Source organism: Stegodyphus dumicola, chromosome 1, assembly GCF_044657685.1.
Source record: "Stegodyphus dumicola isolate Sdum_Otavi_A_Nest chromosome 1, ASM4465768v1".
NCBI classification, from domain to species: domain Eukaryota; kingdom Metazoa; phylum Arthropoda; class Arachnida; order Araneae; family Eresidae; genus Stegodyphus; species Stegodyphus dumicola.
The window spans coordinates 165,671,385-165,698,468 of record NC_140768.1 but is presented as its reverse complement, the minus strand read 5'-3'; the positions used below and the strand labels follow the sequence as shown (position 1 = coordinate 165,698,468).

Here is a 27,084-nt window from a genome sequence, read left to right as displayed (position 1 = left end):
TTTTAAATTTTCTGAGTATTAATATATTTATATACATGTAGTTGTTCAGCTTAAAGGTCTTTGTGCTTCACTTTACCAAGAATGGCATGTTAAAGAGTCATGTATATAAGAAATTAATTTTGATTTGGTAATAATATATAAATATTTATATATTTAAAGGAAAACAATACCTTTGCATATACTTGAATTTTTACTCTCATCGTAAGTTTTTCATATTGGAACAAATTACCAAGTATGATTATTTAAATATACAAATATTGGTAAATGTTATGGTTCATGAAGATATTTGGAATACCAGGTCAGACAATTAGGAAAATGTGAACTGTATGGTAGTTTCAAATAGTAACAATTTTTATAAATGAAAATTATAGTTAAAAGGAGAGACAAAATGTAATGCAATGTAAATTCTCCTGAATGTAGAAATATACAGTACTACACTGGTAATATACAGTAATGAAAAAATGACAATTACTCAAAAAGTTGCTTGTAGAATTTAATGAGACTGATCCACATTATAAAACACATAGTAAGGTATAAAATAGCATGAAAATTACCAGACGGTTATGGTGTTACAGAAATTAACATACTTGTATATATAAAATGAACAAACAGTATGCTTCTGTTTGATAGAGGAAAATTACCTTCAATATGCAGTATGATCTCCCCATACAGTGATGTGTGAATGGTGTCAGTTATGCAGTCTGTCAGTTCCGTAGGAAGTGAGAGCCATTGATCTTGCAAAGCAGTTACAAGCATGGCAAGGGTCTGAAGAGAACTGAGAGCAGCTATATGACTTCCTAAAGCATCCCAAACATGCACGATAGGATTCAGACCTGGTGATCGAGCTGGCCACTCCATTTGCTGAACTGTCTGCTTATGAAAATAAACATCTGCAATGCGAGCCCTTTGAAGTCTAGTGCCGTTGTTCAGGAAATCATCACCTATTGCCCCAGCATAAGGGTGCATATAGGCATCAAGGATGTCATCTCTAAGCCTGACCACTACCGCTTCCATGTGGAAAGACATGGAAGGTCCGTGCACCCACTCAAAGAGATACCACTCCAAACACAGACACTGCCTCCCCCATATGCAACTCTTTCATGGATAGTTATCAGTTCCAGGCTCTCTCCAAATCAAATAACACCTACTGTTGCTTTGAGGCTAAACCTGGACTGATCTGTAAAGAGAACAGCCCACCACTGAAGAGCCATCCAGTGGACATGTTAACATGCCCACCTCAAACGTTCCATTCTCTGACATGGCATGAATGGCACTCAAATGGCTGATTGCCTCGCATACAGACCTTCTATGCATAGTTGATGTTGACACCAACCTTCCAGTGGCTGCAGCAAGGGAAGATCGGAATTGAGTTGGAATTGCGGTTCTGTTCCTTTGTGCGCGTAACAAGTATTGGTCTTCAGCACTTGTCATGGCAGTTGGCTGTCCTTAGCTGAACATCCTGGATGCTGAATCTATGGTTAGAAATTGTTACCAGTCTATGAACCACAGAATGACTCACATTAACTACTTCTATCTGACATTGTCCTGCCTCTAGTCTTCCTAATAGCTGTCCATCACAGTTCTTCAGGCAAATGATGCCTGGAAGTAATTGTTACAAATTGGCTATACCAGATTTCTTATCTCAGTAGCACGGCGAAATTCACAGGCTTGCTCTGAAACATGCAATTTTATGCTCCTTACAGATAATGTATTCTGATTGCAGCACCACAAATTTATACTCGTATGTAGCTTTTATTTGATAACATATTCAAATTTTATATGAATTGGCTTATATTTGAACAAGTTAGTTTTGTGATTTTTCCTTAAATTTTGGAAACCAGAGTATTTCATTCCTCAAACTGTAGGATCACTACATTTGGAATTGCACAACTTGTAAATTCTAAATTCACTCACAAAGCAAACTAGAATTATTAGTAAACTCAATAGCACTTTAGCCTAAATAAACCTGAGCATTTGAGATGCTTGTCTGCAAGCTTCTCAAATGCTCGTCTGAGCTTCTCATATATACCATGGCTTTGCCCCTTGGACATTACTTGCCCACCAGTGGCCGAGCAGTAAAATCGCTGAACACTGGTAGTTCGGTTCGAGGTTCGAATCCCGCGAACGGGCTGGCTGCATGGGCGTTTTCGTGGTTTTCCCCATGTGTAACATGTATACGAGCCAGTTTCCCTTAGAAAGTCCTCCACGAAGGCATCCCTCCCCTTAGGCAGGTAGCCCTAGTGTGCTTTGCCGTATTCTCAATACACCATAAGACAAAAACACCATGGATATTACGACAAAAACTTGGTCTGGTTTCAGAAACATGTTTTCTGGAAATACCAGAAATATCAAGATGGCGAAAATGTCAAATGTACCTAGTACCCAAAAATCAACAACAGCCTATACCACCAGTAATATTTTATTGGTCTCTTTTTATTCACAATACAGTCTTCCACATCTTAGAGTTAGCTATACTTCAAGAGTATGCATACATTTTTAAGCAGATCTACAACCAAACCATGCTTCCTTTTTGAAAACAATAGTTTAGTAAGAATATCTTTTTACAGTATCTGAGAAATGTTTTATTGGATTTGGATTGTTCCAGTCTCATAGTTATTCAGGATGTTTAATATTAGAATTTCATTTTTAAATCCATTGCCGTAATAGATATGTAAAGTGGGATACTAGGCCTGCTGTCAAATATGGTGGTAAACTTCTCATAACAGCTTTTGAGTCAATACAGAACAAGTTGAAACTACTCAAAATAATGCCCTGAGGATCATTACTGGTGGAGCATTTTCTGCTTTTATCCAGGCTATGCAATTGCAAACAAGTACTGAGCCTCTGACTTATTGAAGAAAAATAAGTGCTCTCAAGTTGCTTGAGAGATTGATGAGGTGATGATTTCTGAAAGATGTACAATCCTGCAGAGCATAGGTTAAAATCCCAACCTACCTTTTTACATGTGACAGTGATTTGTCTGATGTTATGATATCCCTTCTTTTAACAGACAACTACTATGTGAGACGTGTGTTTCTAAGACACTTGAACTTAACAAATTATAATTTAGACTTGGTTCTGCTGGCCAATAAAAAATTCTACATTAAGATTGAATTGAGGATGGCTGCTTTGGCCACTATTGGAGAAAGATTTCCAACAATGCACTGGTTGCATGTATACGCTAGTAGTTTTGCTGTTGGGGCTAATAGCAATGTTGGTGCAGGAGTTTACTATCAGAACTTTAGCAGGACTGTTGGTGCAAATTTTACTAACTATGATGCTGAAGTGGTTACTGTCCAATTGGGCTTCACCGAAATCAATAAAAGAGATGATCAGAACATTGTGATGTTTATTGATTCAGAGGCACTATTAAAGCTATTTCTTCAGTCATATTTTCAAACAATGGGTCTGTTCTTAATTGTCAGCTTGTGATAAATTCTATAATAAATAATGGTCGAAATGTTATTCTGCAGTGGATTGCAAGTCGTGGAATTATGGGTAATGAGTTTGCTGACAGCCAAGGATATGCTTTTCCTCAACAACCCAGTTCTCCTGTTTTCTATCACAGTGCTAAGAGAATCATTGGAGCCAGATGTGGAGCTCATCTTCGAGAGAAGAATGGAAACACTGTGAAGGAGAAGATTTGGGGTTCGCTAATGGAGTATCCCATTCCTTGTGACCTACCTAGACCTGTTGGTGTCTCTAACTTTAGATAAAAAACTGGACATGACTACCTCATGAAACACACAGATTGGATTTAGCAGACTCTCCAGCCTGGCCATTATGTGATGTTGACGACATGGCGGTGACCATTTGGACACTTGTTATGGACTTAATGACGTGGCAACAGCTTATGCTGACAGTTTCTGAATATTATTGGGCTGCTCGTGACAGGCTAATGGCAGTCATGTCTAGGTCTCGTGTAGGATTTAAAAAAGAAAAGTAGATGGGAACTTCAGTTCAGTATGTAGTAAATTTGGGTTCAGATTTATTACCAGATGATTTTGATCACTTTTGAGAAGAGCAGCATCACCTTGTGGAATAAAGTATAGCATCGTGAGGTTTGCAAGGTTAACAAACAGAGCATATTTGCTGTGGTTTTACTTTGTGCCAGCACCACTGATTTGAAGAATAAATGACATCAGATAAATAAAAGGAACCTCTTGTGTTAACCTTTCTGAAAGTAGGCAGTATTTCTGAGAACATGAATGAACATCTTCTGTCTGAAGCAACCACCTCTGCCAAAGACCAAAATAATAAGGAACCACAAGAGGCATCTTTAGGAGTTTCTTTATGTTTTAAATTTTTATAATCTGCATAGTTAGTCTGTTTATAAACAGTGTGTTTAACCTATGTATGAGCTTTGGCAGCATTTAGAGGGAGTCATATCCGATTTTAATTTCTATGCTTTAATAAATCTAAATGACGTTATTAAGACAATACTAAAGTACAGTACAAAGTTCGTAATCCGGACTCGTCGGGACTTCAGCGATTCCAGATTAGGGTTTCTTCCGGATTATAGATCATCAATTTAAATTTGGTAAGATGGCATGCAGAAATTATACAATTAAAATATGAAATCGTAATTTATGAAATAAAGAACAATTATGATCTAAAGGGTATCAAAATTTACAAAAAAAAAAAAAAAAAAAAGAAAGAAAGCTTAATATTTGTTTGTTTATTATATTAAAAATTTCTTTCAATGTAAGTTGTTTAAGATGCTTCCAGAAAAAATTCAAAAAGTTCCTTTTTCTTGTGTCATATATATTCTAATGCCATACTTCTCGCATAATTTTGAGACGGATAGGCCTTTATCTATTTTTTGCAGCAATTGCACTTTTTGTTTAAATGGACATCGAAACATGCTTTCACTTTGTAGATCCTTTGGCAGTTCCAAAATTGGAAACTCTTTTTGACATAATCGAAAGTTCAAGCTTAATTTTTATAAAATTGTCCTAACAGTCTGCGAAAAATAATAAGCCGGATCCAATTAGAAGACTAAGGAACAGCACAATCTGCAACATTAACTGAAATGCCATAGATAATTTTAGCCTAGCTTATACCGTCTGTTATACATTAAACGCACATGCACATAAAATTTGTAGCTTTGAGGTCTGGATTATGTATGTCCGGATTACAGACTTTATTTAAAACATGTCACTTTTATTTAAAACATGTACTTTATTTAAAACATGTCAAAACCATGGGATTCATAATAAAATCGACATGTTTTAATCTTGAAAAACTATAAATTTTCCCGATTTTCTTATGTCATGGGTTTCACTAACAAGATATTCATACTTTTGTTCAAGTTCACAAGCAGCTGAGTAATACAATTGCTGAATACTGGTAGTTTGAATCTTCAGTATCTTGGGCCATCACACTGTCATGCCCCCTTAAGTTATTACTGCTTGGCATAATAGCAATCTCACTTGACCATGTTACCCACTTTGTCAAAACTAATATACCAGCAGCAGTCTCTCTAAAGACTCTTACTATAACAGAGATTTAAAAAGGTCTTTCTTAGAATACAAATAGGTTTGTCAATATCTGGCAACAATTCGTGAACTTTTCACGCAAAGCATTTACGACTCACTTCAGATACAACATTTTGAGAAGTGTTTCATCTGCCTTTTTCATACGTATGGCTGCATCATTCAGAAAAAAATGATGTTGTCATGTTTAATTTCATCAGGCCTGATGCAAAGTCTAAAATACTGGAACTGCTGGTTTTTCCCACATCTGCTATAAGGAGAAATAATTTCAATGATATCCTGGAACTGGAATTATCCTAAGGTACATATTAATTTGTCAACAGCATTGGCTATTTCATAAATGGAAATGAAAATATTGCTTTTTCCATTCCCACTTCGGATATTCTAAATTGCACTAATGTATACAGCATTGAATGAAATAATGCTGTATACATTAGTGCAATTTAGAATGTCCATTTTAAGGTAAATTTGCAGAACATAATTTCATATAAGTTTCCAAACATCTTTTCAGAGATGGACTTTCTTACAAGATTCAGATAATGAAAATCTATTTAGTGATCATCAGTCTGAATCAGAAAAAGAGTGTGACTCTTCAGAAGACATTCCTTGAGATCAAAGTGACTATTTTGTACAAAAAGATAAAACAACAAAATGGATGAAAGAACCCTTTTGAATTCAAAGACACATGGCTTCCCATAATATAATAAAAAAATTGCCTGGCAATACACATATATCTCAAGATGTGGCTTCACCTATCGATGCATGGAAGCTAATACTTGATGACACAATGATTGAAATGATTGTGAGATTCTCTAATGTTTATGTAAAAAATATTTCGGGAAATTTTAAAAGAGACGCTAAACCTATGGAGAAAGAAGAGTTTCTTGGTTTTTTAGGACTCTTATACATAGCTGGATTGCACAAATCCTCTCATGTAAATGTTAGAGAATTATGAGTTACTGATGGAACAGGATTGGATATTTTTCGTAAAATGAATGAACTATAAGCGTTTTCTTTTCATTCTTCGTGCCTTACAATTTGATGATGTCGGAACACGGGATGGCAGAAGAAAGAATGATAAATTAGCTCCAATAAGAAATTTGTTTGAAAATTTTGTCAAGAATTGTCAGAAATTATATCATGTAGGAGAATACATGGCTTTGGATGAAAAGCTAGAACCTTTTCGAAGACAATGCTCCTTTCAGCAGTATATGCCTAAGAAACTTGCAAGATATGGTATAAAGATATTTATTGTGGTTGATTTTAGAATCTTCTATACTTTCAACATGGAAATTTACTCAGGTCAGCAGTCAGATGGGCCATACAAGAAAGTCAACAGTTCTTGTGAAAAAGCAAAGCACATCCTAGCTCCATTATACAATTCTGGAAGAAATGTTACCACAGACAGTTGGTATACCAGTTATGAATTGGCCAATTTCTTACAGAAAAATGAAATTTCTATCGTTGGAACAATATGCAGGGATGAGAAGATTATCCCACCTGAATTTGTGTCGAATAAGGACAGCATTCAACCCTCTTGGGGTTTCAAAAGGATATAATGCTACTTTCTTATATGGCTGAAAAGAACAAATGTGTTAACCTTTTGTCAACTATGTACAATGATGTTCATATTGATGAAAGCACGGTTGATTTCAAGAAATCTGAAGTAATTGTATTTTATAACATGACAAAAAGAGCAGTTGATATAATCGACGAAATGGATGGCAATTTATTCCGTGGCCAGAATATGAAACCGATCGCCTATAGGCATATTTTTTTCGCTATTAAATATTGCGAGCATAAATTCAATGATCTTGCTTTTATCTACTAAAACTCCACCAGAGAAGTTCAGGAATAGGAGGCACTTCTGATTTGGCCTTTGCACTTTTAGATCATTTGAAATCACGACAGAAACAGAAGGAATACAACAGAGATTCTCTTGAAGATTCGCAAACAAAGAAAAGAAAATTATGTTACCGGAGATGTTACATGTGCTCATGGGAAAAATAAAATCAAAAACTGTATGAAGTGTAAAAAAATATATGTCAAGAACACTGTGAAATGGAAGCTTCATGCATAAAACTACAAAATATCTAATTCTTCTTGAGCCTAATTGATTTGAAAATTAATTATATTACTCATTGTCCATGTAATATTTCTGTATAATATGGATTATAATTGTATTCAAAAATAAAAAACACAATTTCTCATAGAAATCAGTGATTCCTAGTCATCTGAAGAAAATGTAAGTACTTTTGATTTATTTGTTATTAATTTTAAAATTAACATTATTTTAAAAATATTTTATATAATAAATGTTGTGATTAATACAGAATGCATTATTTTACTGAACTGTAATAATTTGTTTCATTTACATGTCATTTAATTGCGACGCGCGTTCTCCCGGGTTATACACCGCTAAATGTCATTATTAACCTATTTATTTTGCTCCTATATGCTAAATATCTTATAACTTGACTGTACACCGCTAAAATCATGACTTCCATATGATAAATATCTTGACTATACACCGCTAAAATCACGGCCGATTAGCCGTTGGCGAGCTTGGCGAATAAATACGCACCGGCGGCCAACGGATCATTTTCGGAAGAAAACCACTTACAACTAGCAATACTTCATTTATCAGATTTTTATGGCAGGGGCGTAGCTAGAGGGGGGCATCTGTCCCCGGGCGCAGAATCCAAGGGGCGCCAAAATGATGTTACGACATTTTAGAATTAAATGTTTTCCATCCTTGGCAAGCAGTAGGGGACGCGAAATCTTCAGTTGTCCCTGGGCGCTGAAAACCCTAGCTATGACTCTGTTTTATAGCCTTCAGAAAGAGCTCCCCTTTTTTCAAAAACCTATGCCATTAAAAATATATTGCCGGAGACATATTACTCCAAAAGGATATTTAGCTGCATTTAAAATTTCCATGAATGGGTCTTGTTGTTGTGTTTAACTTAACGCCGAAATAGGTAAGACACGATAACATGCCCAACAAATACTAATTCAGAAGTCAAACAACAAAATAGGTATTCGTATAACGTGATCAGATGGATTTTCCTTGTAAAAAACCACTTTTCGGTCCAAAGGGCAATTTGCCCAGAAGGACTATTAATTTTGCGTTGAATCACTTTTAAATTGTTGCCACCAAATGCAGGAAATCTGTATGGTATTTAAAGAAATTAAATAATAAAGAATGTGCATAAATATATGTCTGTTTCTCGCATTGTGATAAAACCTAGAGCCATCAAATTTTTAATAATGTAAGTTTCCACCCGAATATGAGCATCTGGAAGGCCAAATTTGAAATTTGTTTTCTTATCTATTTCATATTTTGTAAAATTTTAACGAATTTTTGTCTAACAAACTCACTGATTTCAAAGAGAGCAGTGGCAACAATGTACGAAAAAATAAACATTTTTATCTCCAGGGCGCGAGACTGTGTATCGGAAATTCTAAATATATGCTCATTTTAGCGTTTTTGCTGTTGAACTGAATTTTATGGTTTAAGCGCAAAAACATGATATATTTAATAAATAAAAGTCACACACAAAACGTAAAAAAAAAACGCTCCTTTGAGCGCAATGTGAAAACTGAAAGCTTTCAAATTTTTTAAAATTTTATTTTAGAGGCCACCTTTTTGTTTCTTTAGACTGAGTATATGCACCAGTTGCCGGATTAACCAGGGATAAATAGAAGGGCTAGGTCATTCCTTTGTTCGACTCCTCGCCGACGCGAGTCTCATAGAGGGGGGGGGGAACCGGAAGTAATCTGACGTATCTCTGTTGCACCTGCTCTGATTTCGCGCCTTTAAAACTGTAGTTTCATTCAGTTGCGAGACGATTTTCTGGAGATCGCATATCCCAAATTAATTTTAATCATACATATTTGTTTTCTAATAATGCAAATATTTAAAATAATTTGTGTATATATAGTTTTAGTCAGTTTTCCTTTTAAATTCTATATTTAAGTATCCTTTATGAAATATGGCTTCTTGTGCTGTAGCAACGTGCCGTAACACTTATAGAAATACGAAAGGAAGAGATATTGTATTTCATGCTTTGCCCAAGGACAATTTGCTTTTGACGAAAGAATGGATACATAAATGTCGAAGACAGGATTCTATTAATGTGAAAAAAGCAAGAATTTGCAGCGAACATTTTCTGTGCAGTGATTATGAAGATGACATGAGAAATCGCTTGCTTGGATTGCCGCAAAAGAAACTGTTGAAATGCAATGCTGTGCCGAAAGTAAATTTATCGTGTGCAGTAAACAAAATAACACCAAGAAATCGGAGACATTTGAAAAAACTAATGCAGAGTGCTTTTGAAAGACTACATGAATTAAGCCCAAAGAAAATTTATTTTGAGGCCGAGAACGAAATTGAAGCTGACAATAATAAATCAAATGTGAATGATTTTGAAATAAAACTTACAAGTGACAATGCCCTATGTGACAATATCCCTGAGTGCCCTAAGTGTAAAGATAAACAAGAATGTATTGATAATTTGAAGAACAAAATAATATCCTTAGAAAATTGTAATAAAATATTGAAAAATAGAGAAAAGAAAGATTTTAGAATGTTTGCTCAGCGACAAAGAAGGTGGACGACATTTAGAAAGAAATTTGTATCGGAAATTCAGAAATTAAAATTCCAAACAGCGAAATTTAGGAAAAAACAGAACAGATCGGAGAATTTGGAAAAACTTCTAAAGCATATTTTTACAAAGACGCAGATTAACGCATTGCTAGAAAAGAAGGAAAAAATCCGGTGGACTAGTTCACGTTGCATTGTCATAAGAGCTCTGTCATCCAAAAGCTACGATTTTTGGAAAGAAAAAATGGGAATTCCTTTACCTAGCACTAGCACATTAAAGAGATGGTGCGCTAAATTTTTATGTAGTCCAGGAATTCAGAGTGATGTTCTTGCTGTAATGAAGGAAAGATGCCAATATTTGAATTCTGTAGAAAAAATATGCGTTCTCAGTTTCGACGAAACGCACATAGTTCTAAACTCTGCTATGACTCTAAACTGGACCAAAATCGGTCCTTTTCAAAAAGTGCAGTTTGTTTTAATCAGAGGTCTCATTTCGCAGTGGAAACAACCAATGTTTTTTGATTTTAACACTCCAATGAAGAAAAAACTTCTTTTTTCACTCATAAGACATATTCAATCATCTAGAGTAGAAGTGAAAGCAATAGTGTCTGATTTAAGAGGAGGGATGCCTTCGTGGAGGACTTTCTAAGGGAAACTGGCTCGTATACACGTTACACATGGGGAAACCACGAAAACGCCCATGCAGCCAGCCCGTTCGCGGGATTCGAACCTCGGACCGAACTACCAGTGTTCAGCGACTTTACCGCTCGGCCTCTGGTGGGCTCAAATTACTGAGAAACCACTTTTTAGATAAAGGATTTGTTTTAGAAGATGGAACTGTTTTAAATGTTTATATTATTAAAGAGAATTAAATTGTGTCACAAACTAAAACCAAATTATTTAATGGTCAAGGGAAACGAGAGAAAAAAAGTAAGTATATATAATATGTTTTGATTTGAAATATTTCTAGATTGCATTTTAGAAGTTAATAGCGTAAAGCATATTTCAAATGAGAACTAATTCTGTTAAGTTATTGTTACAGTTATTTTTATTGTATCCTCTGTTATTATTGATTCGATTTTGTGCTAGCTTAGCATTCTAGATAAAATATTTATAAAGTATAATATTAAAGTAATTGGCATAAGAAGACCTGCCCCCTTAACCCCCACTTTTGAAAAATTAAATAATTATTTTAGGTACTGTGAATAAAATTGTTTTGTCTAAATTAAGATAACAATCTTACATGTATTTATTTAAATGAAATATTGATGTAAGCCTAAGTTACAAAATTATTTTTAAAAAAATATATGTTATTATAATGAATCGGGATAAAAATATGCTAATGTAAAATTTACAATTAGGCTGAAACTCAAACTTAGATTAGCAGAAATTTTGCCATATATAACCATACACGTTTAAAACTATGCCAATTTAAGGTTATTTTTTTGATTAATTTTAAATAGCTGTTATTATAATTATCTTAGCAGTAGTACAGTTCTCTTAGTTAACATGCAGATAAAGAAATGATTAGAAACAAACAGGCATTTAAAGAAAAAAAAAAAAAAAAAAAAAAAAACCTGCAATTAAAAAAAAGAACTTTATGCTAAGAGTAGCGCATTTTATCTATTATTTTAAAATTGAGTAAGTACTATTAAATTTTTTAATGTTCAGTGTAAAATGCATACTGCAGTAACATTGTCTCTTCCAAATTATAGCTATCTTTCACACACAGCTCATTTTAAACGCTGATTCTTCAAATTTAAAACGCTAATTTCTATGTTGTCAATTGCATCTCCGCGCTCAGTGCCATCATTGCTACGTCATCACTCCTCACTGCCTGTTTCAGGGGGAAACGCTCTATGAGCTAGCCCTTCTCTTTAGTCCTGGGATTAACGAAATCTGTGGAATGATTAACGAGTCTGATGTACATAACACCTATGTCTATGAATCAGTCATAACAATTGTTCCCTTTGCTACGTCCTTCTTAATGAGCGATATTAGATTCTCCCGTGAGCTGCTCTGTTTGATGTGAACATGCTTTCGATGAAGGTAATAATCCTTCCGAGACGTTCCTCTGTGTTAAAAATGTATGTAAATGTGCCAGTCCCAATATTTACTTTATGAGAATTGGCAACAACAGTTTTGTTGTCATTCTATCCCTGTCTGGTGCGCATAGCTGTGGTTGCTTATTCCCATGTAACCTGATATTCCCAATATATTTTTATTTGTTCGACCTGGACTATGTCATTTCTTTAACCCACGACTAATCTCGATTTTTATCACTCTGAAGACAAGCATCTGTCTCCGACAACTTCCTTTACTGAACGAAAACAATTCCAGCTATTCATAATTAAAAAATTACGAGAAGATAGCGTATAAATCAGATAAAATAATAGTGCCTAAGTGAAGAATAAATTACACATGAAAAAGCGAACAATGTGTATGACGTTACAACATCCAAAATTATGAACAGCAATGTAAATAACTAAAAACAACGTAGGTTGTATCAAGTACCTCCGAACATCCGAATCCGTTCGGTTACCAGATTTGATTTATTACCAGCATTTGTTGGCAGTATTTACATTCACCGGGTTCTTGGTGGAAATGCTTTTTTTTAACTCTTCCGCAATAGTAAAATTAATTAGAAATTTATTTTAATAATAATTACACTAAAGTGCTTCACATTTTACTTAATCACACTTTATTTTTATGCTAATTTTTATTTACATATGCTTACTTTAATGCTATTTTGCCAACATTAATTTAATTATACTTAATATCATGTTTAACCAGTTAAACGTTACTTACAAAGGTTTTAGGCCTCATTCAATTCGAGGTTTGCAGATATATGCGACGACAAACGCTGAGAGTTTACGGAAGTTAGCGGGTCTCACGTGACAGATGGCAACACTAAGAGGTTACCGTAATTTGCGCCAAAATTGAAAAATGAAGCCAAATGTAATTTTTCGAAGTAAGCAATACACGTTTTCGCCATTTTGCTTGCACGTGCTGCTGTGGGGGAAGCAAGGTACGTAGTATTAGCGCTGATATTTTGTGTTTTAATTATCTTATTTTAGTTATGTGTTTGTCTAACCAATCTGAAAAGATGAAAATACTCATAATCGGGGATTCTATGATTAAATATTTACAAGAATATTTTGTCTGCGAATTTACCTGATTACGAAGTTGATTTTCGTTGCTTTTCAGGAGCTAGGATTGAAAGGTTGACACGTGAGATTGCCTTTATGAACAATAGAGCTGGAGCAAATCGCATGTATTCGTTACCGAGTAACGGGTACATCGGCTGACTCGAAGTACCGATTCGGTACTCACAAATTCATTTCGTTACTCGCATCTGTCGTATGATGCGGTTTATTCGAGTACAAATGATGCGGTTTCTATGCGAATACGAATGATGCGGTTGCTGTCAAGGTTCTTTAATATACTAAGGTTAGGCCAGGAACGGAAAAAGCGTGCCATTGGTTGCTGGTAGTGACGTCACCCGGGAGACAAGACGCATCGGCCGACGCGTCTGCTACATGATTTTCGTAATGGAAGTAATGTAAACTAAAGCAAAATAATCATTTTAAATGTGGTAGATACACCGGAAATACCGGGTATATACTTTCCGATAAAGTATTTTGTTAAAGCAATGTTTATTTTATGCACAGAATTCGTACGAATGCTGAAAATAATTGTAAACATTAAATTCTTATCATAAAGGTAAGCATTAGGAAATGAAAAACGATATTTAAGTTAATTGAGGGAAATAAATATTGTAAAACAAGCTATTTTTCAATATTTTTCGTAGTATTGTTTGCACTAAAGAAATTTTGTTGAACAGAACACATGATGGCATAATTCCTAAGACCATGTTAAAAACATAATCAAAAAGTATTATTCTATTTAATTTCATTGCTCATGCATTTTTTTTTAATACAAATGAACTTTGACATTCCATGAGAAATATATGATCGTGATTTTCAGTTTAATTTACATATCTCAAGCAAAAATATATATAAAAAGATTTGACATAACAAATTCATATTTAAATACCATAAAATTCTACAAATTTCTTAATATTCGTCATTTATACTTTTAAATAGTATACTTATCACATTATTTTTAAAGTCACTTCATACTGATTCACTTCAGATTTTAGCAGAAGTGCACATATTTTCAGTATAATCTAAAAGTACTCTTATAATCCCTTACACTCCCAAGATTTCTATATAACATTTATCCTGACCGTGATTATTTGCTATGGTAAATAATCTTCGATATTGGCATCCTATTCTTCCTTCCATACAATAAAAATGGAACAATTAAAATACATTTTCTTACACATATACGCACAATAATAAACTTGCCCTACACCTTAGTGTGTATACGAGCCAGTTTCCCTGAGAAAGTCCTCCACGAAGGCATCACACCTATTACGCAGATAGCCCTAGTGTGCTTTGCCATAATTAAATACACCACCACATGTTAGTTTCAATTCAGCCTGTACACAAATTAAATATTTTTAATGACTAATGTATTTTTAACAGGTTGTTTCTTAAAATACTTTTGTTATACTCAAAATATGTGTTCAATATTGAATTATTTTTCTTTCTCTTATAATTAAAAACTAGTTATATGGAATCAAAATTAAAACATATGCAGCAGTTAAATAACACTGAACAGAATATCTTACTTACTCTTTCGCTATTTGTATTCCAGCATTATACACAGATTTGTTTTCCTTCAGGGTCAGGTATGTGTAAGTTCACTTAGTTATATCAATTAAATTACATCAGGCATATGCATCAGTTAAACAACATTGAAGGAAATATGTCGCTCGCTCATCGATGTTTGCATCATAGTGTGGCCGATAAATTGTTCTTTCTTCTGAAGCATGTATCAGTTTACTATGTCTCAATGCTTAACCCAGACATTGCTTCAATACATAGAATTACTTTTGGGATGTAAAGAAAGTAACCAAAGCATGTGAATTAACTTAGATAAGCAAATTTATCAACTAATCATTCAAGTAGTCACTATTGGTAAACACGACATTGAGATTAAATATCTCGCTATAAGTCTACTTCATAAAAGGAAAATTATGATAAAAAATTAAAATAGAAGTAAAATGAAAAATAAATGTAAAATTACATAAAAGTTATGTATGAAAACTACATAAATTCATTTAAAAAATAGTCAGTTATTTTATCTGGTTGTAAAGAAAGTTTTCCACCAAAAACGTTCTTCATAAAACTAGAAAAAAACAACAACATGAAGGTAGTATATATAGCACGGGTACAAATCACCAGACAAATCTATGATTTTCTGTCAACATTTTGGTAGTTTTTCAAAATCATCGACACATAAACTTGGTGGCCACGAGTTCAAAAGCAGATCAACTACATTTTGGACATCCTGCGCAGAATGGAAGATAGCACCAGCAAGATGTGGCTGCAGGTGTGATTAAGTAATCTCATGCAGTACCCAGTAATTGAACTTGTGCGTCAAATCTACGAGATACTCAGCGCAACTAATGGACATGGCACTAATGTCTAACTCTTCAGCTTTCACTCTCTCGAGACCATACGCAAGCCCTTGAGTGGTTACATATTGATATTCAACAAGTTCTCGTAGGTGGGCCTCATCAACATCAGTAGGTTGGCCAGAGTGATCTGCTTCTTCAGTATCATAAGCCTTGTTTTTGAACTTTAGGTACCAAACCTTCAGTGTCATTTGATATAACATTAGCACATAAAGTTGTACACATGATTTGGCGAAATTTTGTAGCTGACTTTTTGCAAAAGAACTGGAAGAAAATTATAGTTCTAATCTGGTAGTGTGATAGTTCCATTTCACACACCTTGTACTTAATGGTATTTTTTTATAAATTTAAGAGCACACCGTTCTAAAGCAAGTCTCTCTTTTTCAAATACATTTTGCAATACAGTGTTCTAAAGCACGTTTCTTTCTTTAAAATGCATAATCTTTAATCATATATACAAAATATGATTCGAATTTCAAATCTTTCTTTAATCCTATATACGGAATATGATTAAATATGCCAATGTGAAATTTCGCGAAGAGGATATTTGAAGTGGCAGGATACTTTCATTAAAACTCGAAAGCTTACTTTAATTGTTGGGAAAGACATTTCATGTCATAAGAAAACACACATCTTTTTAATGCATGAAAAATATTTTCTGGTTCTCTGCTCCTTGAATGTCATAATCCTTGTTTTTGCATTTTCGGTACTAAACCTTCACAGTTTCATATGACATTACATTAATACCTAAAGTTTTACACGCGATTTGGTGACATTCTGTAACTGACTTTTTGCAACACAAATGGAAGTAAATGATGATTCTATTCTGTAGTAGTTAAAATAGATGTAGTAGTTAAGTAAATGATTCTATTTTGGAGTAGTTAAGTAGATGATTCTAATCTGTAGTAGAAATAGTTTCATTTCAGACACCTTGTATTCGATAACATATTTGTTTTATACATTTCACAATACAAAACTCTCACAGTTTCATATGACATAACAGTAGTACCTAAAGTTGTACACATGATTTGGTGACATACTGTAGCTGACTTTTTGTAACACAACTATAGTAGAAATAGTTTCATTTCAGACACCTTGTACTCAATGATAAATGATATTTCTTTTACACATTTCACAACACAGTGTTTTAAAGCAAGTTTCTTTCAAACACCAAAATTGTTTGACAAAATATGATTAAATATGTCAATGTGACATGTTTGCGAAGAAGATTTTTGCAGTGGTAGGATACTTTCATTAAAACACGAAAGCTTGTTTTGATTGTTGGGAAAGACATTTCATGTCGTAAGAAGTCTCACATCTTTGTAATGCATAGAAAATGTTTTTTGGTACACTATTTTCTAGTACTATGCTTCTTGAGTGTAATAGTCCTTATTTTTGAATTTTCGGTACCAAACCTTCACAGTGTCATATGATATAACATTAGTACCTAAAGCTGTACATATGATTTGTTGACATTCTGTAGCTTACTTTTTGCTACATATCTGGAAGTAAGTGGTGGTTCTAATCCGGTAGTGTGATAGTTCTCTTTCTGATACCTTGTACACAATGATATTTTAATACAATTCATAACACACTGTTCTAAAGCAAATCTCTTTCTTTGCCAAAAATTGTTTGAGAAAATATTAGTAATCCTTGTTTTTGAACTTTCAATATCAAACATTCACAGTCTCATATGATGCAACATTAGTACCTAAAGTTGTATGCATGTTTTGTTGACATTCTGTAGCTCCCTTTTTGTAACATATCTGGAAGTAAATGATGGTTCTAATCTGGTAGCATTACAGTTCCATTTCAGACATCTTGTACTTAATGTTAATGGTATTCACTTATAAATTTTACAACACAGTCTTCTAAAGCAAGTTTCTTTCTTTAAAATGCCAAAAATTGTTTGACAAAATATTATTAAATTTGCCAATGTGAAATGTTTGCGAAGAGGATATTTGCAGTGGCAGAATACTTTCCCTAAAACACGAAAGCTTGTTTTGATTGTTGGGATCATGTCATAAGAAGCCTCACATCTTTGTAAATGCATGGGAAATGTTTTCTGGTACACTATCTTCAAACTCGACACTGTGTAGTAAAGAATCATATGCATTTGACTTAACTGGCAATGATATTTTACACTCATTTTCATTAACATTTTGAACTTCTTCATCATCATCAATCGCTGTCCTGGCTGCTATTGAAAAGTATCTTCATATATGAGTAGGATGTAATATGAGGAGGAGTTATAAAGATGATGCAATCCACTTCTGTGCCTTTTTCATATCAGCCTTATTTCTTTTCTTCTTTTTCATTTCTGTATTCAAATACCTCAAGCGTATAAATCTTCGTGTCTTAACATATATTTTAATGATTTCATTATGCACATCAGGAAACTTTTGTGCAATTTTTTTACACATAGTTTGCATAATGTTATTATTTCTTGAAAGACCATCTTTCCCATGTTCACTTACAAACACTACTTCAAATTGACTTATTTTTTTTAACCATTCCTCAGATGGAACAAGTAAACCACCACGAGAAAGCGTTTCTATCCAACCAACGTGTTCATCTGAAGGCAGATGGAGCAATTGTTCTGTAGGTGTTCCCAAAGAATGGTCATATTTTCTTCCACGGTAGGCTATGTAGCCTGCAAGGTACCGAAAACCCTCTACAGAGCAGTCAGCTGCAGGTTCACTTGCAAGGGTCAATCTAGAATTATCAAAAACAATATCCCTCATCTCAGTTTCACCGTCTAACATCTTCAGAGCTTCAGTCATGTCAGGTAAAATATTACCAAAAAAGTTGGAAGTAATGTATGCATCTTCCTCCTCATCAGGAGCAACAGAAGATGTGTTAGAAAGTGAAATCTGGTAGGAATTATTAGTTAACAATAAAAGACACATTCGATACTTCACGTCTACGGGCAGTGGATGATCATAGAAATGGCCAAGACCGCGGATTCGGGAAAAAAAATTTTCCAGGCAATCTTGATTTAGTCTGGAAGTTAAAAGGTATTTAACTCCTAATTGTTTCAAATCAGAAAATAACCCCAGCAGTGATGTAATCGACATCATAAATCCTTTCTGAAATGGTAATAGGTGCTTTGCCTTGCCCACTCTCATGTCTTCACAAAAAGCATAAAATTTCTTTAAGGTTCTCTCCTGGATTTCTTCATGTATCCCATACGCACAAGATAACACTGTATCAGAGACAGGTTTCCTGGAGTTAAGAATATCAAATGAATTATTCACTAATTCAAAAAAAATTGCAGTTTCCTCTTCTTCTGGTATAAGATAGCGGATACCTTGTGCAGTATGGTTTGAAAATAACTGCGCAGCTAAATGCACACGCTGGCGTTCATTACCTTTAACAGAAATGTGACTTACGGACAACTTTGGGCAAATTTTCACTTCTTTGCAATCCATCGATATCAATCTTTCGATAGGTTCTTTTGTAATTAATTTATTTCCCGGAAGCATTAATCAGTCATCCAAAAAGTGATTACGAAGAAGTTTCAAAAGGTGTGGCACATCAGCAAACACCCACGCACGTTTACTAGAGTCCTGGGGATGTGAAAAGCTGCTGTTCAGATGAGTAATCTGAAGTTTTGTCCACACAGCACGATTTCTACCACCCAAGTCAGCTACAGCTGCAACTACATAATATCCAATTTCTGCTAATGTTATTATTATATCTTTCAATATTTCTGCCGTCATTTGCGTATCAAAGTCGAAATATATTGGCTGCTTCCAGCTTGCAAGAAGTCCTCGCACCATTACTACTTGAACATTTCTATGTGGGCCAACAATCTTATCTTCTGCTTGGTCATAACAGATTCTACTATCCACGTTCATTTCATCGAATGAAAGAACACACATACATTCTTCGTCTGTCATCTGTAATGCCCCAGCACGCATAACATGAATTACATCGTGTAGCAAACCAGGAGAACAGCGAAATGAACAAGATACCCATCTCTTCAAAGTCGAAATGCTAGGAAATGGAAATCCCATTTTTTGTCTGAGATAGTTATAGCATCTTTTGGATACTGCCCTAAGTGTTGCAGATTTGCAAATGTCATCTGCATTTCACTTAACATATTTTTTATTTGACATGAGAAAGCGAATTTGATTGTCCGTAAAAATTGTCCCTAAAATTTTTTTAACTGCACTATGTACTTGTTTGCTTGTTACTTTCCTGCTCATTTTCTGATAGCTACGCAATTTTCTACGAGAAGCAGTAAGTTCAGTAAAAATAATTTTCTTTTGCATTTTCAATTGACTGCACAACACATTTAATCTCTTATTTTCCTTTTCTAAGATTTGCACACGCTCAACTAAATGAGATGTGTCACTGGATGTAAACTGAGTTGCACAGTCTATCTTATCAGCTTGTAGTTTTTTCTTTTTGGGGGAAAGGGAAGCTAAATTTTCCAATGCTCGTTTCCTTGTTCCCCGAGCCTGACACCTGCTTGCTCTATCCCTTTTTAGCATAAATTTAGATGACTCATTCCTGTTAGAAAACGTTCTCTCCAGATTAGGTTCAGTTTTTGAAGCACAACATATATACTTTATTGATGAGTTATTTTCACATGATGATGACGGAAGATGTAAAGTGGGAACAGCATTGGCTTTCAGCACCCTTTTAGGAGTTGAACCAAGCAATTCTGCCTTTAGATCTCGTACGTAGTCATCAGGTGTAAAATGAAGAGCACATACTCTGGCATTTTCGATGTTGAAATTATCTGCTCTTTTGCAGCGATTAGTCCATAACTTACGAAGTTCTGGATCACTTGGAAAACGATGGTATGTGATGCCTTGACTTTTAGTTTTCCTTCTATAATTCTGACACAACGCTATAGCACAACTTGCCATTTCCGACTACTTATAAAAGCAAATTAACAACACAAATCAAATGTATCACAGATCAAATGCAACGAATGTAAACAAACGTCGAGAACTAACGACTGTCACCCACATGACGTCATGCGCAGGTGGCAAAATTTTCTCCCTGCACTACGCATCGCTCGTGGGCCCCCCCCCTGGGTTGCTGTTCGAATACGAATGATACATTTGCTAACAATACCCGTGTGCCACATTTTTCATTGATAATTTCGAATTCTTTTGGTTAACTCATCGGGCAAACTCTTGTTTACGTTATGTATTTTAGTTGAAATATTGTTTAGTTGTTGATATTTAAGAAAATGATCAATTTTAATAGCGTGAAGCGTTATTTTGTATTTGCTTTTCACATTTAGATATATAGTGCATATTATGTTTGTAATTTGAAAATTTAAATGATTATTGATTTTTTTCTTGAGCGTGCCATAGGGAGATTTTATTGATTTGAAATATTTATATACTGCACTTAGGTATTGTTTAAATAAGAATATGTAGGTTAATATAAGTTCTTTACTTCCTTGTACGAAATAAAAAGGAAGTAAGTATTGTAATCGAGAAAAATTTTTGGGTATCATATTTCAACGGAAATATCCATTTTTGAAGATTACAGAATCCATGTGAATTATTTTTTTGGATAACGTCTGTACATACAAACACAATTTTTTTTTTTTTCCAGAAACGGATTGTTAAATGTAATCCCATTTACTCTAAGCTGATACTTGTGACTAATGATTACGACTCTAAGTTGATACTTGAAAGCGATTTTTTCGTGATGTGTAAGTACGTATATATGCATTTCGCATAACTCAAAAACGATTAGTTCTAGAACGTTGAAATTTTGTATATGGGCCCGTTATAGCATCTAGATGTGCACCTCCCTTTTCATTGCAATCGGTAATACTACAAAACGTAAATATGTATATTTTAAATAAATTATAATTAAATGTAAAGTACATATATATATATACTTATAATTAAATGTAAAGTACACACATATATATATAAATATAAAATAAAAGCCAAGTAAGGCGAAAATAAAAGCCTTGGTTTTTATTTTATTTATTTATCACTAAGTTACTTGGCTTTTATTATTTTACCAGAGTATAGATAGAAATTTGGTTATGTAGCCTATTCTTCTAAAACTACGTTTCGTCGCTGCCTTCCCCCCACCAATTCCCTTTTTTTTTTTTCGGTTTCGGATTATTTGGTTACGGCAATGCACACTAGGGCTATTGCCTAAGGGAAGGGATGCCTTCGCGGAGGACTTTTTAAAGGAAACTGGCTCATATGCAAGTTACACATGGGGAAAGCCACGAAAACGACCGTGCAGCCAGCCGTTAGCCGGGAATTGAACCCCGAAACGAACTATTAGTCTTCAGCGACTTTATCGCTCGAGCGCTGGTGAGCTCTTCGCTGTTTTCAAAATAGGTGTTCACTTTACGATAAAGCAAGCACCTGTTTTCTTCAATTAAAACAGGTTAGACAATATGACTCTTACTACTTCATTCTCACTTAGCTTTTGATTTCTAATATTGATTCAATATTTTCTGTAGACATTCTGATTAGAATAATGGATTTCAAACATGTGCAAAAGGTGTGTATCTGAATGTAATTAGGTTTTTATAACATAGGGACCATTTTATTAATTTATAAAACAATATTATCGCTGTTTAGAACCACATGTTTTGAAAGAAAGCAAAAATGTGACAAATGTATAATGAACACTAATATACATGCTTTACTAGAAATTCACCCTTTCGTCATTAGCGGTTCTGATGAAAGGAATGGGGAGAAGCAGCAAACGAAATAATGAATAACGGACAAATAACGAAATCTAATCTTTAATGCCGTCTCCCAATTTCTTTAGCCCACCAGCGGTCGAGCGGTAACGTCGTTGAACACTGGTAGTTCGGTCTGAGGTTCGAATCCCGCGAACGGGCTGGCTGCATGGGTGTTTTCGTGGTTTTCCCCATGTGTAATGTGTATACCAGCCATTTCCCTTAGAATGTCCTCCACGAAGGCATCCCCCCTTTAGGCAGATAGCCCTAGTGTGCTTTGCCGTAATTAACTACACCAACCCAGTTTCATTATTTGTATTTGGGAAAGTTTTATTGCCATTATGAAAAGTGAAATTTGATATGGATACCGCATAACTTTTTAAATTATGCTTATTTTTGCTGCACTTCATTTAAACTTATTTCCTCGAATTATTCTAACTTAATTAAGCGATACCCGAAGGCAAGTTACAAATGGCATCAAACACTGCAAATTTTGAAATTAAATTTCCCGGTCAATCTCTGTCTACGGGACTCAAACTTCATGTATTTTTATTTTTTCATAACGAGTATAAAACTTTGCCAGCTATAAATATAGGAACCAGAAGACAACATTAAAAGTTAGATTTCATAATTTGTCGAAAATTAATTCTTTTTAAAATTTGACATTGACAAAATATGAATATTTTCGTCATTTAAAATACTTCTGTATTTTTGTTGCACCGTATTTAAACTTGCTTCTTCGAGTTATTGACATTAAATTACATTAATTCCGTTATCTATTAGAAAATAATTATAGCAAATCATATAATTACGACATCTCTAAGAGGTCACTTTCTAAGAGATATGTATTTTTGAGAACATAAACAAACATTGGTAGTGAACATCACCTTTTTAAGACTACGACATGTAAAATCCTCTAAAAAGCATGAATGGTTGCATTTAAAGAGGACCCATTGTTTTTAATAAAGAATGTAACATTAATGTTAATTATACATGTTTTTGGTGTGTGTGTGCCAAAATAGTGATACCGTGGTTCTGTTGCTTTAGAAATGTGTGAAATTAAAAAAAATGGATACTATATAACAGAAATGTTGTTATATTTAGACACAACACCTTCTGAACACGTCTGAAATTCATTCTTCTGCTCAGCATAATTCGTCTGCATAAAATAATAAATAGTATTAGAAATCAAAAGCTAAGTCGAAGTAGAAACAGTCATCTCTTCTAAACCATTTTAATTGAAGTAAACAGACGTTCGTCTTATCGTAAAGTAAACACCTATTTTTCAAACAGCGGATAAAACGGGAAAGAGGGAATTGGTGGGGGAAGGCAGCGAACGAAATGACACTTTTTGGAGCTGGAATGAAATGAGAAAGGACGAAAAGGTACTAAGCCAATAAGACAAGGTCTGGTATTTTACTTTATAATTTAACTATTCATCATAAATTTAAGAATTATTTAAATTTTTATTTGTCTTTACATTTTTGTTAAATTTTACTTATAAGTATTTTATATTTCAATTGCTAATTATTATGTTACTTTAACTATACATTATTTTAATCACTATTTTTTATTATTTTAATTAATTAATTAATTTATTTATTTTATTTTATTTTTTTCTATTTTCCTGACGGCCTTCCGTAGGCGCTTCTGACTTCTGACACCACAAAAAGAGGTGAATTATTTCCATCCAAAATTACGACGTAAAACTCCCTGTCGCATAGGGCCGTATACCGATAAAATAGGCTCAGGATACGAATACCGATGGATTTTACCGAAAGTAACGAGTAACGATACGATAGTAACGAGTACTGGTTCACCGAGTAACGAATACATACGGGTGCACAATTTCTCGTTACTTCTACAGCACTAATGAACAACCATTTTCATTTAGTTTTTGTCCACGTTGGTACCAATAATTCAAATGACGATTTAGATGAAATTCATCGTAAATATGGTTGTCTATATAAGGGAATTGAACGATTAAACCCGAAGGTCATTCTGTTTTCAGGTGTTCTCCCACGATGCCCGGATTTATATCGAGATTGTAACACGTATCACCTACAAGAACTTAATAGGAAGATACTAAACATAAATTCAAGATTTCTCGCAACATACGAAGGTAAAGATGGGTTTTTCTTTTGCAGCTCTTTTGACTATTCTTGGAGTACTTGTTTATCCAGAGACGGTTTACACCTAAATCGGAGAGGTAATCAGCAGCTGGGGAAAATTTTTGTAAAAGATATCAGGATAAGTTTGACTGTTGCAGAGGTAAGTGCACCATTTTGTTCTACATCCCTTAGCAGTTTCCCAGCATTAACCAGTATTCCTTCTGTTCTGAGTACTCATTTGGGTAGTAATCTTGGTGCTTCTGTTTCCAAACCACTCTTTTCAGATGTTGTGAAACGTTCTTTAGTTTCCAGTGTTCGGGTTTGTAATTCTAGAGATTTTTTGTGCCATGTTTCTTCTTCTAAACCGCTTTATTCAGATGTTTTAAAGCATGATGCATGATTGTTTTACTAGCTCTGTTTTGAATACTAATCCCAGTATTCCGAGTTTATCAGATTTTCCACTTCTTGAATATTCACTTGGCACTAGTGTAAATTTTTTGGATCCACCTCCTAAGCCACTTTACTCAGATGTTTTAAAACACGGATTTTCTAGTATGATTTTGGATAGCAGTTCCAGTGTTTTGGATGTATTGGATTTTCCAGCTCTCGAATGTACTGTCCACACTATATCAGGTGTTTTAAATTCTACTGGATCTCAACTTCCTGATACTGCAGCTATTTCTGAACTTCCTGGAAATTCAGTGTCTAATTCTCAACCTGCAGGCTCTTCGGATTCCAATTCATCATCATCTCATCTTGGTATCAGTTTCAATTCTTGTACTTCCATATCTAATTTTCCAGTTTTTAAGGGTTCATTTGTTTGCTCTGATTCAGATTTGCAGAAGGCTACTATATCTGTATCTAAATTTTCTTTTATGTCGTTAGTCACTTCTCAGCCTACTGGCTTTTGAGGCTCTGTTTCATCTACTCAGCTTGTCACCAATTCCAATACTTGACCATCAGTTGTTGGTTCTTGTGCAAATTTTAATTCTTACCATCCATATTTTCATTTTAACAAGTTTTCTATTCTTAAAAATTATTCAGAATGTTCTAACATTAAGTTTGGGGGTGCAAATGATTCTAATCAGGGTGAAAGTAATGTACAGAAATCTGAAAATGGGTATGTTGAAGAAAACTGCAAAGTTATTACCTCTGTTAACCCAAATATAAAGACTATAATTTGTCCATGTTGTAAGAAAGATTTCTCTTGTAAAGAAACTTTATCAAGACACAAACGTAACTGTAAAATTTTAAATAAGGATAATTTATGTACTACCATAAAGAATGATGAAATAGAAAATAAATATCCAAGAACATGCGAGGTATGCATGAAATCATATACTTCAAGACAGTCATTTTTTAATCATAAAAAAAAGGTGTAAATCTGTGTCTTCTGAAATTGATTCAAAATCATATATTTGTGACAACTGTGAAATAGACTGTAAAACCCGCAGTAACCTTTTCATCATAAGAAGTTTTGCTGTTCTAAAAATAATTTAAATATTCGTAAACCATGTGTTTTTCCTGATTGCAAGGCATCCTTCCAGTTTATTAGTGATCATAATAAACATTTAAGGAAACATTCAGTTCTTTTAAGAAGTGTTCTGGAAGTAAACATAAAGTTAATTAAGCATACCATTATTATTGTTGTCACTTCACTGTAACACACACACAAAAAAAAAAAAAAAAAAAAAAAAAAAAAACCAGTGCCAATTTCAAGTAGAAAAAATCTTAAAGGTTCTTTACCATTAGGCTTCAGATGTCCATCCAGAATTTTAGTTTCTGAGGAACAAGATCTTGCGACAGCTATTTTTTATTCAGGTCACAATCATGAGCTGTCGTTTGAAAATACCAAATTTCAACAGCTTAGTCAGAATTGTCGTGATCAAATCAAAACTTATGCTCAGTTAGGTGTATCACGTGATAATAGAGAGAGCTTAAGTATTAAAGATAATTTTCTAACATGTAGGACTATAAATTACTATGTAAAGCGTGTAATGATTTCTTCTCTTAGTGATGATTCGCTTTCTGTTGCTGCCATAGTTGAGAAATTTAGGCAGGAATCGTATGACCCTATTCTTATTTACAAACCTCAAGGAAAACCAACATTGTATGGTCCGAAAGGCCTTGACACACTGTCTTTTGCACTAGGATTGCAGACAAAGGAGCAAAAAGAAATGATGATTAAAGGTTGTAGCAGGATTTTATGTATAGATTCTACTCACAAAACAAATCAGTATGATTTTTTTTAATTTGCTAAATTTAATTGTCCCAGATGAATTTGGTAGTGGTTACCCCGTAGCACATTTTATTTCAAATCAGTTGGATCAGGTTATTTCTTAGTATCAAATGTGTAATACCTGAGCTTAATATTAATTGTTTAATGACAGATGATGATAAAACTACACATCCTGCATTTGAAAAATCATTTGGTCCAGGTATTAAACATATACTATGTAAATGGCATGTACATCGTGCATGGCAACGTAGTTTATTTCGAATGGTTTCAAGTCAAAAACTTAGGGATGAAATTTATTTTAATTTAGTTATATTGCTTGAAGAAACTAATTCTTCTTTATTTATTTCTATGATGGATAATTTCCTTCAAAAGTTTCGAGCTGTTGCACCATCGTTCGTAAATTATT

At 34.0% G+C, this 27,084-nt stretch overlaps 1 long non-coding RNA gene across 1 annotated transcript in view; it reads right to left on the bottom strand.

Moving 5' to 3' along the window:
• Nucleotides 1–27,084, bottom strand: part of LOC146999386 (uncharacterized) — a 79,001-nt gene that overhangs the window by 21,268 nt on the left and 30,649 nt on the right. The window lies entirely within an intron of this gene.